Raw genomic sequence first — 19,836 nt, 5'->3', positions numbered from 1 at the left:
CAGTCTTTGGTCTTACTCCTACTTTTTGGGGTCACAGATATTTTAAGCAGTTAGAAATTAAATACAGGCGAATTTTCAGTACTCACAGAAATCCCTCCCCATACTATTTTATGTTTCTCCATTTTATTATTTTCATTCATGTCTTCATATTCTTTACTGTGTTTCTAAATCCCCAAGCCCTTACCCTGGTGAGAGGTATTTTTGTCAAGGCTGGTCCCCAACAGTTCAGTCCCAAAGAAATACATAGAGGCTTATAACTTGTTTGGCCTATTAGCTCAGGCTTATTATTAACTAGATCTTACAACTTAAATTAACTCATAATTCTTGTCTATGTTTAGCTATGTGGATTAGTACCTTACCTCAGCAAGGCATTTTCATCTTGCTTCCTCTACCTCTTGCTGGTGACTGACTCTGCCTTTCCTCTTCCCAAAATTTTCGCCTTGTAGCCTCGCCTATACTTCCTGCCTGACCACTGGCCAATCAGAGTTTTATTAAACTAATACAAGTGACAAATCTTTACAATATACAAGAGCATTATCCCACAACAATTACCCTTGCTGACTGAAACTCTGATAGACCACAAGTCATTAAATGAACGCTGACTATCCTAATACCTTCATCATAATGGAAACATCCACAAACAAAGATTAATGTTGAAACCTGGGGTCTTGAGAAATACTGATATTCAATACCAGGATTAGTTGGTGGGAAAGTGGGCTTTGCATGATAAACCTTGCTTCTGAGTGCTGGAGCTTCCAGTTGGTCACCAGAAGGTGAATGAGCGTTGAGCTCTGTAGATGCCAAGCTAATAGGAGACAAGTAACTCAGAACATGGTTATACCCAGGTACTCTCTCCGGTGATTCTGAGCTGGTAAACACCACTAGGGACAGGTACTGTGACCCTAGCAGAGGAGAAGTCACAATGGAGACAGGTAGCTGCATTGTGTCTGGGATAGCCAGGAGCAACTTAAGGTAAAACTTGTGAGCTGGGGCTGGACCTAGCAGGGGGTTGTCTCACGGGGAAAGAGTACTGGAGAGGTCTGTACAGGAAGACAGTAGGAGAGAGAGCAGCAGACTCAGGAAGAGCAGTAGTTTGAAAGAAGCAGAGTGCCAGAAAGTCCCCAAAGTGACACTCAGAAAGGCTGTATGGAGTCAGGTCCCTCGGGGTCACTGATGCCACCTTATAGTCACTAGATTGTGAGACCTTTAGATGGTTTAGAAGAACAGATATGACTTTTGGAAAATCCATTCTGGTCCTCTGTTTAAACATAACTGAAAGCATGGTTGGTTCTGTACAGCTACTTACCATGATCCCTCTCAAGTGGGTTTTTTTTTTTTTTTGGTTTTTCAAGACAGGGTTTCTCTGTAGCTTTGGAGCCTGGCCTGGAATTAGCTCTTGTAGACCAGGCTGGTCTTGAACTCACAGAGATCCGCCTGCCTCTGCCTCCCAAGTGCTGGGATTAAGGCGTGCACCACCACCACCCGACTCAAGTGTTCTTTATTCTTGGATCTGTACCTGTGGTGGCTAATCTTAGTTGTCAACTAATACATCTGGAATTAACTAAAACTCAAGAAGCTGGGCATGCATATGAGCGACTTTCTTGATCAGATCATTTGAGGTGGGGAGGCCAACCCTAAATCTGGGTCACACCTTATGGTGGCAGTTCCCATAAAAAGACATGAAAGAAGGAAGCTTTTACTTTTTACCTTTGCCCTCCCCCTCACTGCTGCTCTCATCTATTCTGCTGTGGAGGCATTCCTTTGCTGGAATTAAAACCGACTTCTCCAGGATTCCAGCATAGACTGATGACCAGTCTCAAGGAATCTTCTGAGACTCCAGCAGCAGATTGGGACTGCTGAGATATCCAGTCTGAACAACTACTGGGTTCTTGGCCTTTTCGTTGGGAGACAGTCATTGTTGGACGACTTGGACCACAGCCTGGAAGCCACTCTAATAAATCCCAATATACATTCTTTCTACCCATTCTGTTCCTTTAGAGAACAGAGCACCTTCCCCCAGTGTGGTGGGATCCTATTCCCTCCCTCAAACCTGAAAAGACCTTGGTGATGATCTCAGGAAGGAGCAAACAGAGGAAGTGATGTGGAGTGTTTGCTTTCTGTGACACTCACTTCTTGAATCCACTGTGCTATGATGGATGGAGCTGGCCACATACAGAGACCACATGGAAGTTCAAACTGACAGCATCAGTCAGACATGGATGTCTCCAGGTCCAGTCATCACATATCTGATCCTAGAAGTCCAGATTGTAATTTGCCAGAAAGGTGACTGTTGGTTTTGAGGCCATATAATTTGGGTGTTGCATAGTAAGAGCCAAAAAATGTGCATTTCTGGGCTCTCTTCCCAAACAGGAAAGATGACAAATGAACATAATCCAGAGGGTGACAGGAGGGGAATGCAGAAAATATCCACTTGTTTTTTGGAAGAGCACTTCACACCACAGCAATTGGCTTAGCAAGGGAGAAACATTACCAGTGTGCCTGCAGAGGGGCATACAAAGGACCCTGCCCATGGATAGGCTCAGAATTGAGGCACAGGCCTATTGGAAGGGCAGGATAGGACGAAAGACAGGATTAACCTAAGGTCAGCAAGAAGATGCAGATCCCTGTTCCCCACACAAAGACAAGCAACTGCACTTCTACTTAGCAGCAAGTTTTTTTTTTTTTTTGAAAAAAAAATCAGGAGGCAGGGCTGGAGAGATGACTCAGAGGTTAAAAGCACTGGCTATTCTTCCAAAGAGCCTGAGTTCAGTTCCCAGCAACCGCATGGCGGCTCACAACCATCTATAAGGCCTGATGCCCTCTTCTGGTGAACAGGCATGCATGCAGACAGAAAACTGTATACATAATGAATAAATCTTACACATACACACACACACACACACACACACACACACACACACACAAAAGAAAGCTTTTTAAAAAAATCTAGAGGCTGAGGACCTTGTGGCTGGGAGCTTGGATGCCTCAGGCTAGAGCTGCACTGCTCACAGAGGTCTGCCCCGTTCCTCAGGCTAGAGCTGCACTGCTCACAGAGGGCCACTTCATTTGTCCTCCCAGCCCTTCGCTGATTTCCTAGTTAGACAATATTCAAGAAAGCAAAACCACTTCATGACTATGCTCGCTCTGAGAGCTGGGGATCAGGGCCATGTACAGCTTTCTAAGAACATAATCTATTTTCCATTAGAATCTCAAGATTCATGCCTCCTCCACAAACTAACTCTGGCTCTAAGATATCTGAGCCAAATGTAACTTGGAAATCTCCCCACGCCCCCTGCCGCTTCTTCTGCGAGGTCTGGGTATTTCAGGTCAAAACAATTCACGAAGGGGCAATACTTCCCATGTCCCTGTGTTCTGGAGCCATCATCCACCTTCAGGACTTCAGTTTCCTTAAGAAAGGAGGCTGGCTACTCAAATAGAATAGACATTGTGACCTGCCCAAGTACCCTTGACAGAGGCCAACTCTGACAGAAACATGAAGGTGGGGGTAGTTTTCTCAGTCTTCAAGGGCAGAAATATCTATTAGTAAGCGCTTCACTTGCCAACACGTGACTTCGGGGAAAGTCATCCTCCTATGTTGGGCCTTGACCTCTCCAGCTGTAAAAACAGAACAATACCATACGCTTCACAAGGTTGTTGTAAGATGAAGCAGTATAAACATGCCAGGATCACGCAGTCTGCTATTCACGCTGTCTGTTCTAATTCCACGTTTTTAACAATAAGCCTAACAACTACACGAGCTTCATGTTTATTTTGCAAGCATGTAATAATTATACAAGCAACATGAAGAGAGGTCTGATGAAATGATTGCTACATAGTAATAAAGCATGAGCCATTACAGAAAACCTGACATTCCTACATGTTTATGAAAGGTAATTATTAAGCCTTCCCTCTAAGAAAATACAGACACTATCAGCTTTATGTTACAAAAAAAGGGAAAACATTTTCTTACTGCAGTGTTGGGGGGTGGAGTACCTAGCACCTATGCTAGGCAAGGCCCCAGTCACTGAGCTGCACTGTGGCCCGAAACTGCTGCCTATACTATCATAAAAGCAGTACATTAAAAAGCAGCATCTGCTCCTTAACAGTAACTTAATTTTATGTTCATTGAGTCAGGATTTTCAGTTAGATGTAGATGTAAAATAACATCAAATGTAAGTGTTTATTTCATGTTAGGTTCAACGATGAAACACTAGTTACAGTTCCTTCTCTAAAGGTCTCAGATCAACCACTGATCACAAACTATATTGGTACGATGAAAAAGACCTGCTCAAGGGACCACTGAGTCAGAGAACCACTCATCCATAGAGTGTGCAAGGAGCCAGAAGACCCAGGCTCTTATCCCAGCTGAGGACTATCACTGGACCTAGTTTCTCTGAGGTCCTTGGTAAAGATGGGACAGCATGGAGACCATTGTTGTCCCGCGCTGCTGCTGGACAGCCTCCACATTCACACTACAGCATCACGGCTGAGACAGGGACAGGGTACATTTTCCATGGCCCACAGTGCGGGGAGAGTCTCAGATAACCTTCACCCAAGAGTGCACAGGCTCACACACCACTCCCAAGTCCCAGTCCATGACAGAGCAATTCACAATTCACTAAATGGTCAGAATTTAAAAACAAAAAAAAATCTTCTCAAACTACACTTTGAAAGGTTAAGCAGTTTTGTTTTGGGCTGAGGACGCTGCTCAACTGGAAGGGTGCTTGCCTAGTGTGCATTCAGCCCTGGGTTCCATCCCATGCTGGCTAGTTTTTATGTCAACTTAACACAAGCTAGTGTCCTCTGAGAGAAAAGAACCTCAACTGAGAAAATACCTCTATAACACTGGGCTGGCAAGCCTGTAGGGCACTTTCTTAATTAGTACTTGACATGGAAGGGCCTAGCCCATTGGGAGAGTGCCACCCGAGGCTGGTAGTCCTGAGTTCTATTAGAAAGCAGGCTTGGCAAGCCAGTAAGCAGCATTACTGCAAGGCTTCTGCATCAGCTCCCGCCACCAGGATCTTGCCCTGTTTGAGTTTCTACCCAGACCACCTTTGATGATGATCTATGATACAGAAGTGTAAGCAAAATAAAACTTTTCCTCTCCAAGTTGCTTTTGGAATTGGTGTTTCACCCCAGTAAGGGAAACCCTAGGACACACCCAAAGCATTACCTAAACTGGACGTGGTGGTACATTCCAGTATTTCAGAGATGGAGGGTCAGAAGTTCAAGGTTATCCTTAACTACACAGTGAATTTCAAGGACAAATTGGGACACATTTTAAAAAATTTGTTTTACCTTATACATTTTGGCAATGAGATCATTGATTAAAGCATGGGACACATCAGTGTCATCTGTGGTGTCGAAGAGAAATGTTGATGGCAGCCCCAACAGACCCTGGCTGGACACTGCTGCAGAACAAACGAGACTGGCAGTCCGGAAGTACACCCCAGTGGAAAAACCTTATATCAAAGGCTGGTAATTAATGTTGATGGCATTGTAAAATGAAGCAGTGAAGCAGGCCTTTTAGACCAGCATTTGGGAGGTAAGGGACAGGTCTAGCTGTGAGTTGAGACCAGTTCCCCCTGCTCCCCCCACCAAAGGTTCTTTCTACATAACTCTGGCTGTCCTGGAACTGCGTAGAGCAGGCTGATCTTGAACTCAGAGATTGGTCTGCATTTGTCTCCCAAGTGCTGGAACTAAAAGGGTGCACCATCACACCAGAGTTCTAAGCCAGCTAGAACATAGTGAGATCCTGTTTCTAAATAAAAGCACTACAAATTCAAATGTGGATGGTAACAGAAACCACCAGGTAAGCTTATAACCAATATAATCCTCTTTAGGACGTGCCATTTTCTATGTGACCCTAAATGTATTAAAATGTTACAAAGCCTTGCAAACTCAGATAGCAAACTCGCTACTTGCTAACAATGTATCTGTGCAGATGTGTTCATATGCTAGTTTCAAGAGAAAAGTTGCTACAATTTACCCAAAAAGCTACTTACTATTACTGCAAATGTGGTCAACTCTACCACTAGTAGCTTCAAATGGCTGATAGGAGCCCTGGTTTTGCTTACTGTGCATACATTATTGGTTTGGTTACTTAATGTGGATTCCATCCAGTTCCTGTGTTGAAGTGGCAGTTTAAGAATGGTGCATTTGCAGGGTGGTTGTGCGAACACCTTTAATCCCAGCACTCGGGAGTCAGATGCAGGTGGATCTCTGTGAGTTGGAGGCACGCCTAGTCTACTGAGCTAGTGCCAGGACAGTGTCCAAAGCTACACAGAGAAACCCTGTTTCGAAAAATCGAAAAAAAAAGGTGCATTTGCAGAGCCAGAATATTAACTGAAGAAAATGAAAACTATAAGCCAAGATAGGTACATTCATTACAATTTATTTGTAAATCTTGTACAATTATAATGTTCCTCCCAAAAGCTCATTTAATGTGAATTTTTACACTATATCTCTAAGTATTATTTAGCATTACAAACTTAAATTCTTGGAAAAGTACATATACATATATACCAGAGCGTTCCATATTTACAAAGATTTGTATACAGACTTATATGTGGGCTACCGAGGGCATGACACTGAGCTCTCTGGGTCACATGTCCTATAAATGAGAAAAACTTCCTTGTCATTTTACCAGATCCCGTGGAGGCTCCTTCTAAAGCTTCAGGGTCTGTAGGGCACAGAGACACACTTTTCTAGGTGAGGAGAGAACAGGGAAGTGCGTTTAAAACACATGATACCAAATAGAAATTCAACTAAGATTACGGCCAGAATACTCAGATTTGGAGTCACGCTGATGAAAGCCCGTCTAACGCAACATTTGGTTAACCTATTATCTGGAGGCTTTTATTTCTAATGAGCAAGAAGCGGGAGGAGTGCTCAATTGATAGAGTATCTACAATCTACACACCACGGAAAGCGTGCGGGAATGGCTGAACATTTGCGGGCAGGCACCGAGGACCGCCGGCACCTTCCCAAGCCCAATCAAAACTAACTTGAGAACTATAACCCAGAAGTTGTGAGATCAAGGAGCCAGAGGCTTTCCGGAACCACACTCAGTGCGTGACCAGCTGGCGCAGGGGAGGGGCACGGGACCCCTCCTCAAGGTCGCGTGCCAAGGTTGAGCAGCTATTTGAAAAACCGGCCCCGGGGCGTCAGCACACTTGCCTGGTCCCGCCAGAAGCTGGCGCGTCCCCGGAGCTTTAAAATACAAAATTTCCCGTCCACCCGAAGCCGGTACCGGGAGCTCGGGGCCCTCCCCGGAAACTGCCGGTTCGCCACCTCCCGGCTCAGCGCCAGCCGCGGGCCGTTTCTTCAGTCGGCGAGCGGGGCCTGCGGGAGCCACCGCACCTGCCCGGCTCAGGCCCGCGGCCCTCAACTCCGGCGGCAGCCGCGGCGTTCCGGTGCACGCGCGCGCTCAGCCAATCGCGTGCTCGCCCGCCCCCCGCCGCCGCGGTGAGGCTGGCGCCGGGAAGAGGAAGAGGAACATTCGCCCTCCTCCTCCCAGCGCGCGGGCGGCGGCGGCAGCGGCACCGGGGTCACGAACTCTGACCTTTCACTGACAAAAACAATAACAAAGCGCGGTCCCTCCGCGACCCCGGCGGCGCCAGGGCCCGGCCCGCCGCCCCGCTCCGCACCGGCCCGCCGCGGCGTCCCGGCCGCCCGAGCCCCCCCAGGCTCCTGCCCTCCGGCGCCCGTCCGGCTCCGCGTCTCGCCCTCCGTGCCGGGGGCGCCCGCCGCAGACACGGGACCTGCTCCGAGACTGTTGTGGCGCCAGAGCCTGAGGTAAGAGCAAGCCCGCGGGGCAGGGCCGCGGCGCGGCGGAGGGCGGGCCTGCGCCGCCATGGAGGCCGCGGAGGCCGAACGCGGCCTTTTACCTTTGCCACGGGGCGGTAGCGGCGGCGGCGGCGGCGGCGGGCGCTTTGCATAGTGGGCCGGGCCGCGCCCTCCCCTCCCCTCTCTTCCACTCCCCTCCCCGCCCGCAGCCGAGTCCTGCGAGCCGCTGCCCTGACCGGGCCGGCCGCGCGCCGCGGGGGCGGAGGGGGGGAATGTCCGCGGCCCCGCCTCACGCCTGGCCCTCCGCCAGCGCCGCCATCTTGTTCCCGCGGCGCCGAACGGCCGGGTTCCCCTCGGCGCGCGCGCATGGCCTGCCCCGCCGGCTTCTTCCTGTGCTTCCCCGCTCCTCACCCCGGCGCTCCCCGCCTGCCGTTGGCTGCCACCCTGGCCCAACCGCCGTTTTTTCCTGACTGGGAGGGTGGAGTGGAAGGGAGGGAGGCGTGGGCAGGGCGCGACCTCCTGAGTGACGGCCGGGCTGGCCAATCGCCCCCCGACGGGAGGGTCGCGGCCCGCGGCGCCGCCCCGGGGCTGTGCTGGTTGGTCCGGGCGGGAGAGGGAGGTCCCCGGGGGCCGCCGGTGAGGGGCGTGAGGCCGGGCGGGCCAGCCTCGCTAGGGAAGGCGGTGGGGCTCGGGCCGGGGAGCCGATGACGCCTTTTGAACCTATGGCGCGGCCCGGAGGGAAGAGCTCGTCGGCACGCGGAGGCTCTTTGGGGTTCGCGCTTGCCTCCCGCTTCTGTATGGAGTCCCTCTCGCAGGCTCGGTTTCAGTCAGTGAAATCGGGACGCCAGGCGTTTTTGCCAAGCCGCGCCTCTCTCCTCAGCATTGTTTGAGGGCCTATTCTCAGAAAATGGAGTCCAGGCTCCTCTTCGAGCCGCAGAGTCATTTGCAAATGGTGGTGTTAGCTGTTTTTCCTTTTTATTGTGGTGTTGAGGCCGGCTCTACCATTGAGTTACATCCCTAGCTCTAAAATGGTGTTGTGGAAAAATAACGATATGGAACCGACTGGAGTGGAAAACTTGAGGTGATTCTCTTCCCCTTCGTTCATTCAACACAGACGTACTTAGTTTTTGGCGCCGGGGATCCATCCGGATTTTCAGCTGGTCACGGAGCCATTCGCTCCCAGAGGGTTGGGTGCTGGCGGGGGAGGGGAGGTTGCAAAGGCTCCGAGGGTAGTCAGTTCCACGAAAGAAACTGGGTAATGTGCTGAAGGAGTCGAGAGGGCATTAGATTAGCCTGGAGGACCGGGAAGGCGGGCTTCTCTGAGAATCGAGTTCAGGAAAAGAGCAGGGTTCCAGAGTGCGGGTTTGAACATAGGAAAGGAAGGCTTTGGACGTGAACGCCTGGCTTGGAGGGAGAGCCTCAGAAAAACTACTTTACTTCCAGATTTAAAGCCTTTCTCGACTTTTTGTGCCCCTTTGAAGCTGTCAGCTATCTGCTGAACTCCACTAATGCTCTAGCGCTAGGCCAGAGTACGAAGATGACTGAGCCATGAATCCCCAAATAACGCATGAATTCTTTTCTTTCCAACTCTGGATGCAACAAAGTAGACGTCAACCATAGTGATTAATAGCTCAGTTTACTAAGCAGTATGATTTGGGGCAAGTTACTTAACTGTTTGAGCCTCAGTATTCTCATCTGTACAATAGAACCCTCCCTCCAGAATTGAGGGCTAAATGAGTTTATGTAAATAGTTTATAGTGCCTGGTGTATAGTGTGTACTGAATGTAAAACATTATGAAACAGTAGTTATCCGTTCAGGACATTGGCATGTGTAGGAAGGAGCATAGGCACTGGATTGGAGCACTGGGATTTGACTCCTTTTTTCCGATAGTTGTTTAGTACTCAATACAAAAGTTTATTTAGAAAACTTTGGACCCAGTAATAATAACAAAAATATGGCGTGCTTTATAATTTACAAGTTACATTAGTGGTAGAAGCCCTACTGAGGCTTGTTTTTCTTATCCCGGGGCTGCGTAATTCTCTGTGCTCTTGACACACTGGCCCACTATCTTCTTGACAAAGTGGCTTTCATCTATCTTCTCCAGGCCTTTCACTCTGATATCAAATGCCTGCCCCTCATATTCCTCCTCCAGCCCTAGTCATGCAGATCTACGCCAGAGCATGCCTTTCTGGGGACATTCTTCTTGGTTTCCAATGCCATTCTAGGACAGATTCTTTATATTGTGTTCTTTTCCTTTATAGCTTTTTATCTCACTTTGCAATTACTCCCTTATGTGATTGCTTGATTAATGTCTAGCTTCACAAGTACAGTATTAGCTTTAGGCAGACAGGGTTATTTTGGAAATCATTATGCATCTAGTACTTAACAGAATGCCTGACACTTTCTGGCGAGTAAATTGTTAATTGATGATACTGCTGATAGCTAAGTGCTGCATGTTTAATTGGTGCCTTTTTAGGAATGGTTATTTGGCAGCTGGGTTAGCACAAACAACAATAAAATGTCTGATATACCTTGCAGGGAATTTGAATTGGACTTCAGCAGACATTCTTTTTACATTTTTATTTTTACCAGAGATAAAATTGATTGACATGAAGTTATTGGAAACCTCATTTTAATTGTTTACCAAAGTGAAAAGCAAATTTTACAAACTATGTCAGGCTTCCATTGGAAAATTTGATAACTAAAATATTTGTATTTAATATAATAGGAAGGGCTAGCTAGCATGCGAGGAGCCTCAAATTCCATTCCTAACACTGCATAAACCTGTTGTAGTGATGCATATCTGTAACCCCAGCATTGGGGAGGTGGAGGCAGAATCAGAAGTTCAGTGGCATCCTTGACTACACAGAAAGTTTGAGGTCAGCCTGGGCTACATAAGAGCAGCCTGTGTCCAAAAAAAAAAAAAAAGTACAAATATTTGAAATAAAACAACAGTGTCTTTTTAAGTAATATTAGCAGTCACAGTTTTAATTCTTTTGGATGTTTCAAGAAACCACTTAAGTTAAACTAAGCAAACACTACCAGAAAAAGAGATTACTGTAGTAGGCTGTCCCAAAGTGACTTGCAGCCCAGTTCATTCTATATTGTGAATTTTAAACTTTTCCTGAATATTTATGAGGTGATAGAATATTCATGGAGTAAGGTGACCTCTTTTTCCCCTCCCAAAGCATGGTGACTTTTCCTTTTGGACTTTCTGTTTCCAAAAGCTGGAGATGTCAAAATGACAATGCGATTGGTACTGTAATATCAGATACTTTGAGGATGCAGACCCTTGCTTCATGGACACGTGTGAAAAAGGTCTTAGTTTCTGATATAGCAAGAACAGCCCATTTGAAGTTTAACCACTAAGGGACATTTTAATAGGAGACACAGCTACCTAATATGCAGCTGCTGTTTTCCCCTATTTACTTGGTCTCCAACTCTTTGTCAGCCTGTAGTCATTCATACCTTAAAGAAGAGACCCCACCAGGTGTGCTGGCGGTGCAGGACTCCATACATAAAAGGCAGAGGCAGGTGTATCTCTGAATTCTAGGCTAGCCTGCTCTACATAGTTCCAGGCCAGCTAGGTCTACATAATGAGAACTCTGTATTGAAGTTTTAGTAGGGTCTATGTCTATAGTTTCTTCACGTAGAAGAGTAATTCTAGGAATTTTGAGTTTTTTTTGTTTGTTTGTTTGTTTTGTTTAGTTCTGTTGGTTTGAGATTATTGCTTATCTGACCTTTATACCTTGGCCCTTAGTGATCCTCCTGAGCTTCTGGGACTATAGGCAGGTCTTGTGTGGGGAAATTTTTAATGTTGTCTTCAAGGAGCCAAGTGACCGGATGTGATAGAAGGAGTTTGGGCAGTGACATCCAGAAACTTGATAAGTAGCCTTTTTGAGGTTTATCTATTTGTAGACTGGGAGAAAGGGAGCCAGCACTAAGATGGGAGAGAGCTGGGTGAGGAGTTGCCCCAGTGAAGGCAGACAAGAAAGGTGAGCCTGTGGTGAGGAGCTGGCCTATGTCTTGTTTCAGTTGTTCCACATATGAGAATTATTTTTGGGTATTTGTCTTGGAGTTCTCCTATGTGCCATTTGCTCCAAAGGTTGTTTTAAGCATCAGAGTGAAGACCAATGTGGTTTCAGTAAATACCAGCAGGGACCATCTGTGAAGGAGTGAGAAGTGAATGAGGGGACTGGAGCCGGTCTGGGCCATATAATTGAGTTCCAGGCCTGCAACCCTGTTTTGAAAAACAGAGTGGGAATTGGTGTTGAAGCTCATTGAAACCAGCCTCATATCTGATATAAATTCCTTCCATTTTAGTGTCTTGCTTTATCGCTGGTTTCCTATTTATGTATTTATTTATTTAGAGACAGGGTTATTTATTTAGAGACTCTGGGCTGGTCTGAAACTCTCAGATCTACTTGCCTCTGCCTCTCCAGTGCTGTGATCAAAGGGGTGTGCCATTATATCCCACTTACCGGCTGACTGTTTTCTTCTGTGTGTGATCATCATCTGAAATTCATATTCCTGTTACACCTGATAAGAATTTTTTTTTTTTTTCTGAGACAGGGTTTCTCAGTAGCTATGGAACGAGTCCTGGAACTCGCTCAGCAGACCAGGCTGGCCTCAAACTCAGAGCCCTTCCTGCCTCTGCCTCCCAAGTGGTGGGATTAAAGGCATGTGCCACCACCTCCTGACAGTATAGGATTTTTTTTTTTAAAGATTTACATGTACAGCGTCCTGCATGCACATACGCCTGAAGGCCAGAAGTAAATGAAAATAAATAAAAGGGCTTGGGAGTGAATGTCAGTGGTAAAATTTGTACTTATGCCCAAGTCCCCTCAAGGCCAACAAGGAAACAAGTCCTTTACGTAAAAGCAAAGAGCCTTTATTTTAATCAAGTCTGCAAACTCGGTCTCTCCGCATGTCCAATGTATTGGAATAACCAGAGAGCCCCGAGCTCAATTAGAATTGGGTTTTATAGTAGTAAAGGTGGGGGTGAGGGGTCTCCGAGGTTCAGGACATTTGTCTAGGGTGTCCTGGTGAATGTGTGCTGACAGGTGTCTCTATCTACAGAGCTTGGAATGCCAGGCATTTCCTTTGAATGATCTGCTCTTGAATGGGGGTCGCGTTATCTTAGCTTGTGGTTGTTTCCTGCTACTAGGTATTACTTCAGGGTAAACTACTGAGACTCAGGCCTCTTATTAAATTTATTGAGGACCAGTTCTACTCTGGCAGGTAATAATGGTTGGAAATAAAGAATTTCCTTTGGGTGACCTGTCCATACTTAGCTTATCATGGCTGGCCCCCACACCTACCACGTATGAAGACCTAAGTTCTGTCTCTTAACACCACAAATAAAAAGTAAGGTCTGATGGGCATTGATTCCAGCAGAGACAGGAAGATAATTGAGTTAGAGACAAGCCAGGACAAGATCTCAGTTACCACAAGGCATGAGTAAACACTGGTCATAAGAACTCCAGACTACAAACAAGCTGAAAACTCAAAAGCTGTAAATGAGTGGCTTGTGGTATAGTCATATGTTAGATTCCTAGGCAGTAATGAAAATGGACTGACTGCTCATGGTTTTCACAAAACAGTGATGAACATGAGGAGTCAGACCTAAAGTATATTACATATAGTTCAATAGCAAGCAAAAATCTTCTTGATAATAGATGTGAGGAGAACAAAGGAAAAGTTAGTGACAATGGGAGGTGCATCAGAGACTTCAGGCTGCTGTTACTTTTGTTTTCTGGTGTGATCATGTGTTCTGTTAGTAGAGTGTCATCACAGTGTTTACAGCTTGAACACTTCTGTATTTGTATGTTGTAGTTCAGTAAAATTTTTTATTTAAAAGTGTTAAAATAAAACCCTGTTTTATTTTTTATCTTCACAGTTTCTGCTTAGTATAGATTCTGTGTAGCTAAAATAGTAAAAGTATTTTTGGATTCCTAAGAAATTGTGGTAGAGCTAGGTCATAAATTCCTGATGGCAGTAATGAAGTGTGTCACATGTAGGAATTAGTAGTTGTTTATATTCGTTATTAAATGTTCTAGCCTGTGAATGAAAGAGATTGGTTACTATTTCTGGTTTTCTTTCTTGACTTTTTGTTTTTCTTGGGAAGTTATTTTGAAGAGTATTGTGATCTAGAGGCAGTAGTGTGAGTCAGAGAGAGATGAGATGGAAGCCTAGCACTTCATTAGCATCTGGATCACTTTAAGTTTACTTGTGAGTTTGTTCTCCTGCCTTCCTTGTTGGAGCGTATATGTGCTGAAGATCAAAGCATGCATAGTTTGACACAAAATATGTTATACTTGCCCAGAAGTTTATTCTGCTATTCCAGTTGTCTACCCCAACATACATAACAGAAACAATTGGTATCGCCATTATTACACTGGGGTCTTTGGTAGGATGAGGAAACCAACCCACAGTGTGCAAATTTAGGAGCAATCTTCACACAGAAACCTTTAGCAATGCCCCAGTAGCATAGGAACAACAGGGCTGTGAGAGCTCTTTGTTTTGCCTGCTCTCCCTTCTTTGTTCTACCCCATCCCCTCACATGAATATCATTTCTCCTTTTACTTACTGGAAGAAACTAGTTTCCTTTGTATGGCCGTGGTGGGCAGGAAATAACATGACCCAGAGACTTAAAAGTGATTTTGAGTCTTAAAAATCATCACGATTTTGATGTCTGGGTATTGATCTAAACTTGGCTTAAAAAGCACCGAAGCAACATGTTTTCTATTGAAGAACAGTTGTATTATACAGAACTTGGATTTTTCATGTCTTAATTTCAAATCCTGTTCTGATGTAGTTTGTGGTTTCCCAGATTTTTATTTTGTTATGAACATAAATAGGTTTCTAACAGAACATAATTAAACTATACTAAGAAATTCTAGCCTGTAGTATCTTTCCTTTTCCTCTTTCCTTTTTTCTTTTTTTTTTTTGATGTTTGTGGTTTTTTTTTTTGTGAGACAGGTGTAATGATCTGTTCTGTCTCTTTAAGAGACAAGCCATGCCCACTCCCTCCCCCATCCGCTGAGGCAGGCAGATCTTCCTTCCTGCTTGCAGCCTGAGTCTTGTCTCTTCCCCTTTTCCATCTCCCTCTCGAAGAGGCAGCTTCTACCTCTCCCCACTTCTGCCCTTCTCTCTCTCTCTCTCTCTCTCTCTCTCTCTCTCTCTCTCTCTCTCAGAGGCAGGCCTCTCCCCACTTGTCCCCTCCCTCCCTCCCTCTCTCTGCTCTTCTTTCCTTCTCCCTCCCCGCTCCATAACCCATTGAATAAATATCCAACCTCACTCTGCATGATGTGCCTATCCATGTCTCTGTCTCAGGCCCACTGCCTGGGACCAGCTGCCTTTGGAGACCTACGGTGTGGTCTCATGGTGTGCCCATCTGTCTGTCTCTCTTTGTGGGACTGGCTGCCCCATGGAGGCCACTCACCCACCATGCAGCTCCCTGCCTGAGACTGGGGCCCACTGTCTGCCCCCACTCGGGGACTGCTGCTACAGCAGCCAGGGATCCTGCAGCATTTTTATTTAATCCATTTCAACAAGGGCTTACCATGTAACTTTGGCTGACTTGGAATACACTATATAGACCAGGATGGTCAATTCATAGGCAATGGCCTGCCTCTACCTCCTAAATGCTGGGATTAAAGATGTGTGCCATCTCAACCAGTCTGCCTACCTGCCCTTCTTCCCTTCCCTTTGTATCTTTCTTATTAAAATATTTGTTTGTTTATTAATTATGCAGTGTTCTGCCTGCATGTATCCCTGCAGTCCAGAAGAGGGCACCAGATCTCATTAAGGATGGTTGTGTGTCACCATGTGGTTGCTGGGAATTGAACTCAAGACCTGGAAGAACAGCCAGTGCTCTTAACAGTTGAGCCATCTCTTCAGCCCCCTACCCCCCTTTGTGTCTTTCAGATGTTCATTAGATATTTTTTTAGTTAGGGTCTTACAACCTTATGCTTGCTGATCTTGAAGCCACTATGTATGTAGATCAAGCTAGCTTCAGACTTAGAGATCCACCTGCCTCTGCCTCCTGGGTACTGGGTTCAAAGGCATGCACACTATGCCTGGCCCTGATTTGTTTTTATTTTTTTTTAAATATTTTTTTTGTTTATTTATTTATTTATTATGTATACAATATTCTGTCTGTGTTTATGTCTGCAGGCCAGAAGAGGGCACCAGACCTCATTACAGATGGTTGTGAGCCACCATGTGGTTGCCGGGAATTGAACTCAGGACCTTTGGAAGAGCAGATAATGCTCTTTACCACTGAGCCATCTCTCCAGCCCCCCTGATTTGTTTTTAATTATTTGAGATTATACCCTAATTCAGCCCTTTCATTTTGCCCAACTTGCAGTTTAACAGTGTGAATTACAGTTGCCTCTTGACTTTTGTATAATGTACTTATAGTTCAATCTCAGGTAGATCTTAAGGTATGCTTCACAGCTTTAGTTTCTGCCGTCAGATTTTTTTTTTTTTTGAGAAGGTAAAAGTAGCACCTTCAAACAAATAGTAGCTGCAACATACTGAGAGTTCTAGGTCCAATATAAACATTTTACCTAGTCTTGACAGTCTGATGTGGTCAGTATTAGGTCAGCTTAGCGTCTGAGCTTCAGAACCAGGGGAGACTTGCTCAGGACAGTAGGCACTTTGACTTTTGTGAAGTTCTGCATCAGGCAATCTGTGCATAAGCATGAGTGATCTAAATCACTTGTTCATGGAAGGAAAGATAGGATCCTAGATTCCTGTTAGTGAAGGCAGTTTTTATGTTTCTGAGTGGTATAGCTACACTTCCTGGCCACTGAGAGAGACCAGGTATTCTCCATCAAGAGCCTGGTTCACTGTTAGGATCAGTAAGCCTGCTTAACTGAAGACAGGGTTTCATCAACTGTCAGTCTTTTGTGAATCTGTTACCCTGTGGTCTGCACCAGTTTTTACTTATGCCCTGCTGTCAATCATGTGCTGTCCTGGATAAACTCATTAGTTTAAATTAAATTTAAGGATCTACCTTCATTTCGTACTGTCGTGGATTCCTCACTGGCCCCTGTCTGTAATACTCCTTTTTATGTCACCTCTACCCTGCTATCATAAAAGAATTTCTTTTGTTGAGGATCAGATATGATCATGTTAAAACTATTGATGGTTCCCCCAGCCTCCACAGTGTCAGCCTCTGACCTCTCACATAGTTTTTGGCATATTGTTTGCTGTCCCTCAAATACCCTATTCTATGTCAGACCTAGTTTGTTAAGAACAAAACTGTCTGCTTAGAATATTCTCCACTCTCCCTTTCTTTGATAAATTTTTACTTTTCAAATCCTAGCTTAAAGATATCTTTATTGTATTTGTGCCCAGAAGGAGAGCATGCACATAGAGGACAACTTGAGGGAGTTCTTTCCTTTTACCATGCAGATCCTGGGAATCTAACTCAGGTTGTCAGGCTTGAGGGCAAGGCCGCTTTTACTCACTGAGGCCTCTCAGTTATCCGTCTTTTAAGATCTTCATATTAGTTCCTCAGCAGAAGGAGTTACTTTCTTGGGACACTAACCATAGCGTTTAAATTGTATCAGATTCATCAAGGACAAGGACTCCCTTATTTTGTTAATTCTCAACCTTCAGCTCATTGTCTGGTCATAGCAATTACTTAATAAGGGTTGGTGGGACTAGTTGGAATTTTAAACATGATTTTACTTTCAGTGCTGTGTCTTTATAACTTTTCTGGCAATTAGTTGGGTTTTCTTCTATCAGTATAGCTCTGGGTACAGTCTTAGCTAGCAATCTTTATGTTTCTCTATCACCAGAACTAGCTGTGTTCTGTCCACAGTGCGTATTAATACAACAACAGCTGTTGGTTACTATTGGTCTTGCTAAGCTTACCTCCACAAGCCAAGAAGGCTTTCCTTAAAAGCTGTTTCTCTTTTTGGTGATAGGGATCAAACCCAAGGCCTTGCACGCGCTAAGCAGGCTCTCTATTGCTGAACCACACCTCGAGGTCTCCCAGGTCTTAAAAGCCTGTCTTTGTAATAATAGATTTTAGTTTTGGTGTTCTGTTGTTTCTGAATTTCAGTTATGAAGTTAGTGACTACAATTTTTCAAACTACCACTATTCTTTGAAGCTTGTCATATTTGGAAAGGAGATGTCCTCTAATTGAAAACTTGTGCTCCATATTTTGCTCAAGGCTCTGACCTTCCTCTTGCTGTATGACTTTTGTATCTGTGGGCTGTCCTGTGGTTGTATCATACAACCACATACAAGAGAGAATCTTGTCCACATTATCTTTATTTCAGGAGCACTGAGTTAAAGGCACCCCCACAGCCCTGCTTCCTGACATCACTTGAGATTTTATTTTGCTTTGTTTTTGCATTGTGTTGTCCTACAAAAAGAAGTTTCCATTTGTTTTGGTTTATGACAACATATTTTCTAACATGGTTAAATCAGAACCAGTTTTGACACCCCACTCTCTCGGTCTGTTATAGTTGGATATAAGTCTTCAGTTGGAATTGTGGTTGTCTGCAGTTTCTCTGCTCTTACTCTCACCATCTCTCCTTGTCTTTTCAGGAGGCATACATTCCTCCTCTTTCATTTTTATTTAGCAGTTGATGACTGAAGCTGCTTGGGAGGTAGAAAACCAACATTGAGATCAAGAATTATGGGAATTCAAGAGATGCCTCAGGAAGTGGACAAGATCTGTAAAGGTGTGACAGTGAAATAATGGTGGAAATAAATAGAAAAATAGCACTAGTAGTGGAATAGAGAGCCTGGCATTATATCCACACTCAGAAGGAAACTTGAGTTACAGCAGGCTTGGTGTTACAGTTCAGTAATGAAAAGAACACATTGTTCTTGCATGGTGCTGGCAAATTAAGATGTCTGTGTCTCACTCATCAAACTCAACCAATGGGAAGATGGATCAAGAGGTTAAAAATGTAAGTGACAGCCGGGCATGGTGGTACATGCCTTTTAATCCCAGCATGTGGCCAGCCTGGTCTACAAAGTGAGTTCCAGGATAGCCAACAATACACAGAGAAACCCTGTCTTGAAAAACCAAACCAACCAAACAAAACAAACAACAACAAAACAATTGCTGTTAATATTACTTTTGAGAGCTGCAGAAATGACTCAGTGGTTAAGAACATTGTCTGCTCGTCCAGAGGACCCGGGTTCAGTTCCCAGCACTCACATGGCAGCTCACACCTGTCTGTAACTCCCAGTTCCAGGGCTTCTGACACTGTTACACAGACATACACACATGCAAAACACCAATGAACATAAAATAAAAATACATTATATATTTAAAAAATAAAATTTATTTAAAAATGTAATAGCACTCTTTAGCATTTATAATAAAAATACTTAATATGGTATTTATAACCCTAGGGTGGGATAGAATGTCCTTAAAACATAAACATGTAGGCTGCCAGGGTTGGCAGGATGGTGCTTGCAGGCTTGGTGATCTGAGTTCAGTCTTTAGAACCCTTGTAAAGGCAGAAAGGATCAACTGCAAGTTGTTCTCTAACCTCTACATGTGCATCGTCACATACACATGCTCCCCTCATTGTATGCTAATAAGTGAAAAAATTAATATAAACTGCTCAAATATTGACCCATTCAGCATTAGTATCATACCTCAGTTCATCAAGACATGTTAAAGAAAGTAAACAGAAAATGGAGATGTTTACAAATGAATACATTTACACAATCAAATAGTATCCAGAATGATTAGCTTTGTAAAGCCTGCAGGTATACTCTTTTCTGACTTAATATTTACAGATACTGGTTATTAGAATTATTTTGAGACTCGTAACTCTAAAGTTGTTTGACCCAACAGATTTAAAGTGATTAAAGCTAGGGGTGCAGTTTGGTGATAGCATGTTTAAGGCTGTAAATTTGGTCCTCAACAATATAAATCAAAAGCAAAAAGAAGCCATAAAGTGAACCATTACAGTAAGTTTCTGAGTTGCTAAGCATGAAATTCAGACAATTGTCTGTAGGAAACCCCCATGGAAAGATGGGCCTTTTAAAGAATATTCTGATG

General features: G+C 44.7%; 1 protein-coding gene across 4 annotated transcripts in view; it reads left to right on the top strand.

Moving 5' to 3' along the window:
* The first annotated feature begins 7,660 nt into the window (after positions 1 to 7,660).
* Positions 7,661 to 19,836, top strand: part of Nr2c2 (nuclear receptor subfamily 2 group C member 2) — a 72,124-nt gene continuing 59,948 nt past the window's right edge. For 2 of the 4 annotated variants that reach the window (XM_048438392.3, XM_048438391.3), the window contains exon 1: positions 8,512 to 8,869. The gene's annotated coding sequence lies outside the window, so the exon portion shown is untranslated. Of the gene's footprint in view, positions 7,798 to 8,511; positions 8,870 to 19,836 lie in introns of those variants that run through there. The other 2 variants (XM_085686741.2, XM_085686742.2) reach the window with 2 other exon arrangements.

Source organism: Myodes glareolus, chromosome 3 (assembly GCF_982192425.1).
Source record: "Myodes glareolus chromosome 3, mMyoGla1.1, whole genome shotgun sequence".
NCBI lineage: Eukaryota > Metazoa > Chordata > Mammalia > Rodentia > Cricetidae > Myodes > Myodes glareolus.
The sequence above is the reverse complement of the archived record's forward strand: the minus strand, read 5'-3'. Positions and strand labels throughout refer to the sequence as shown.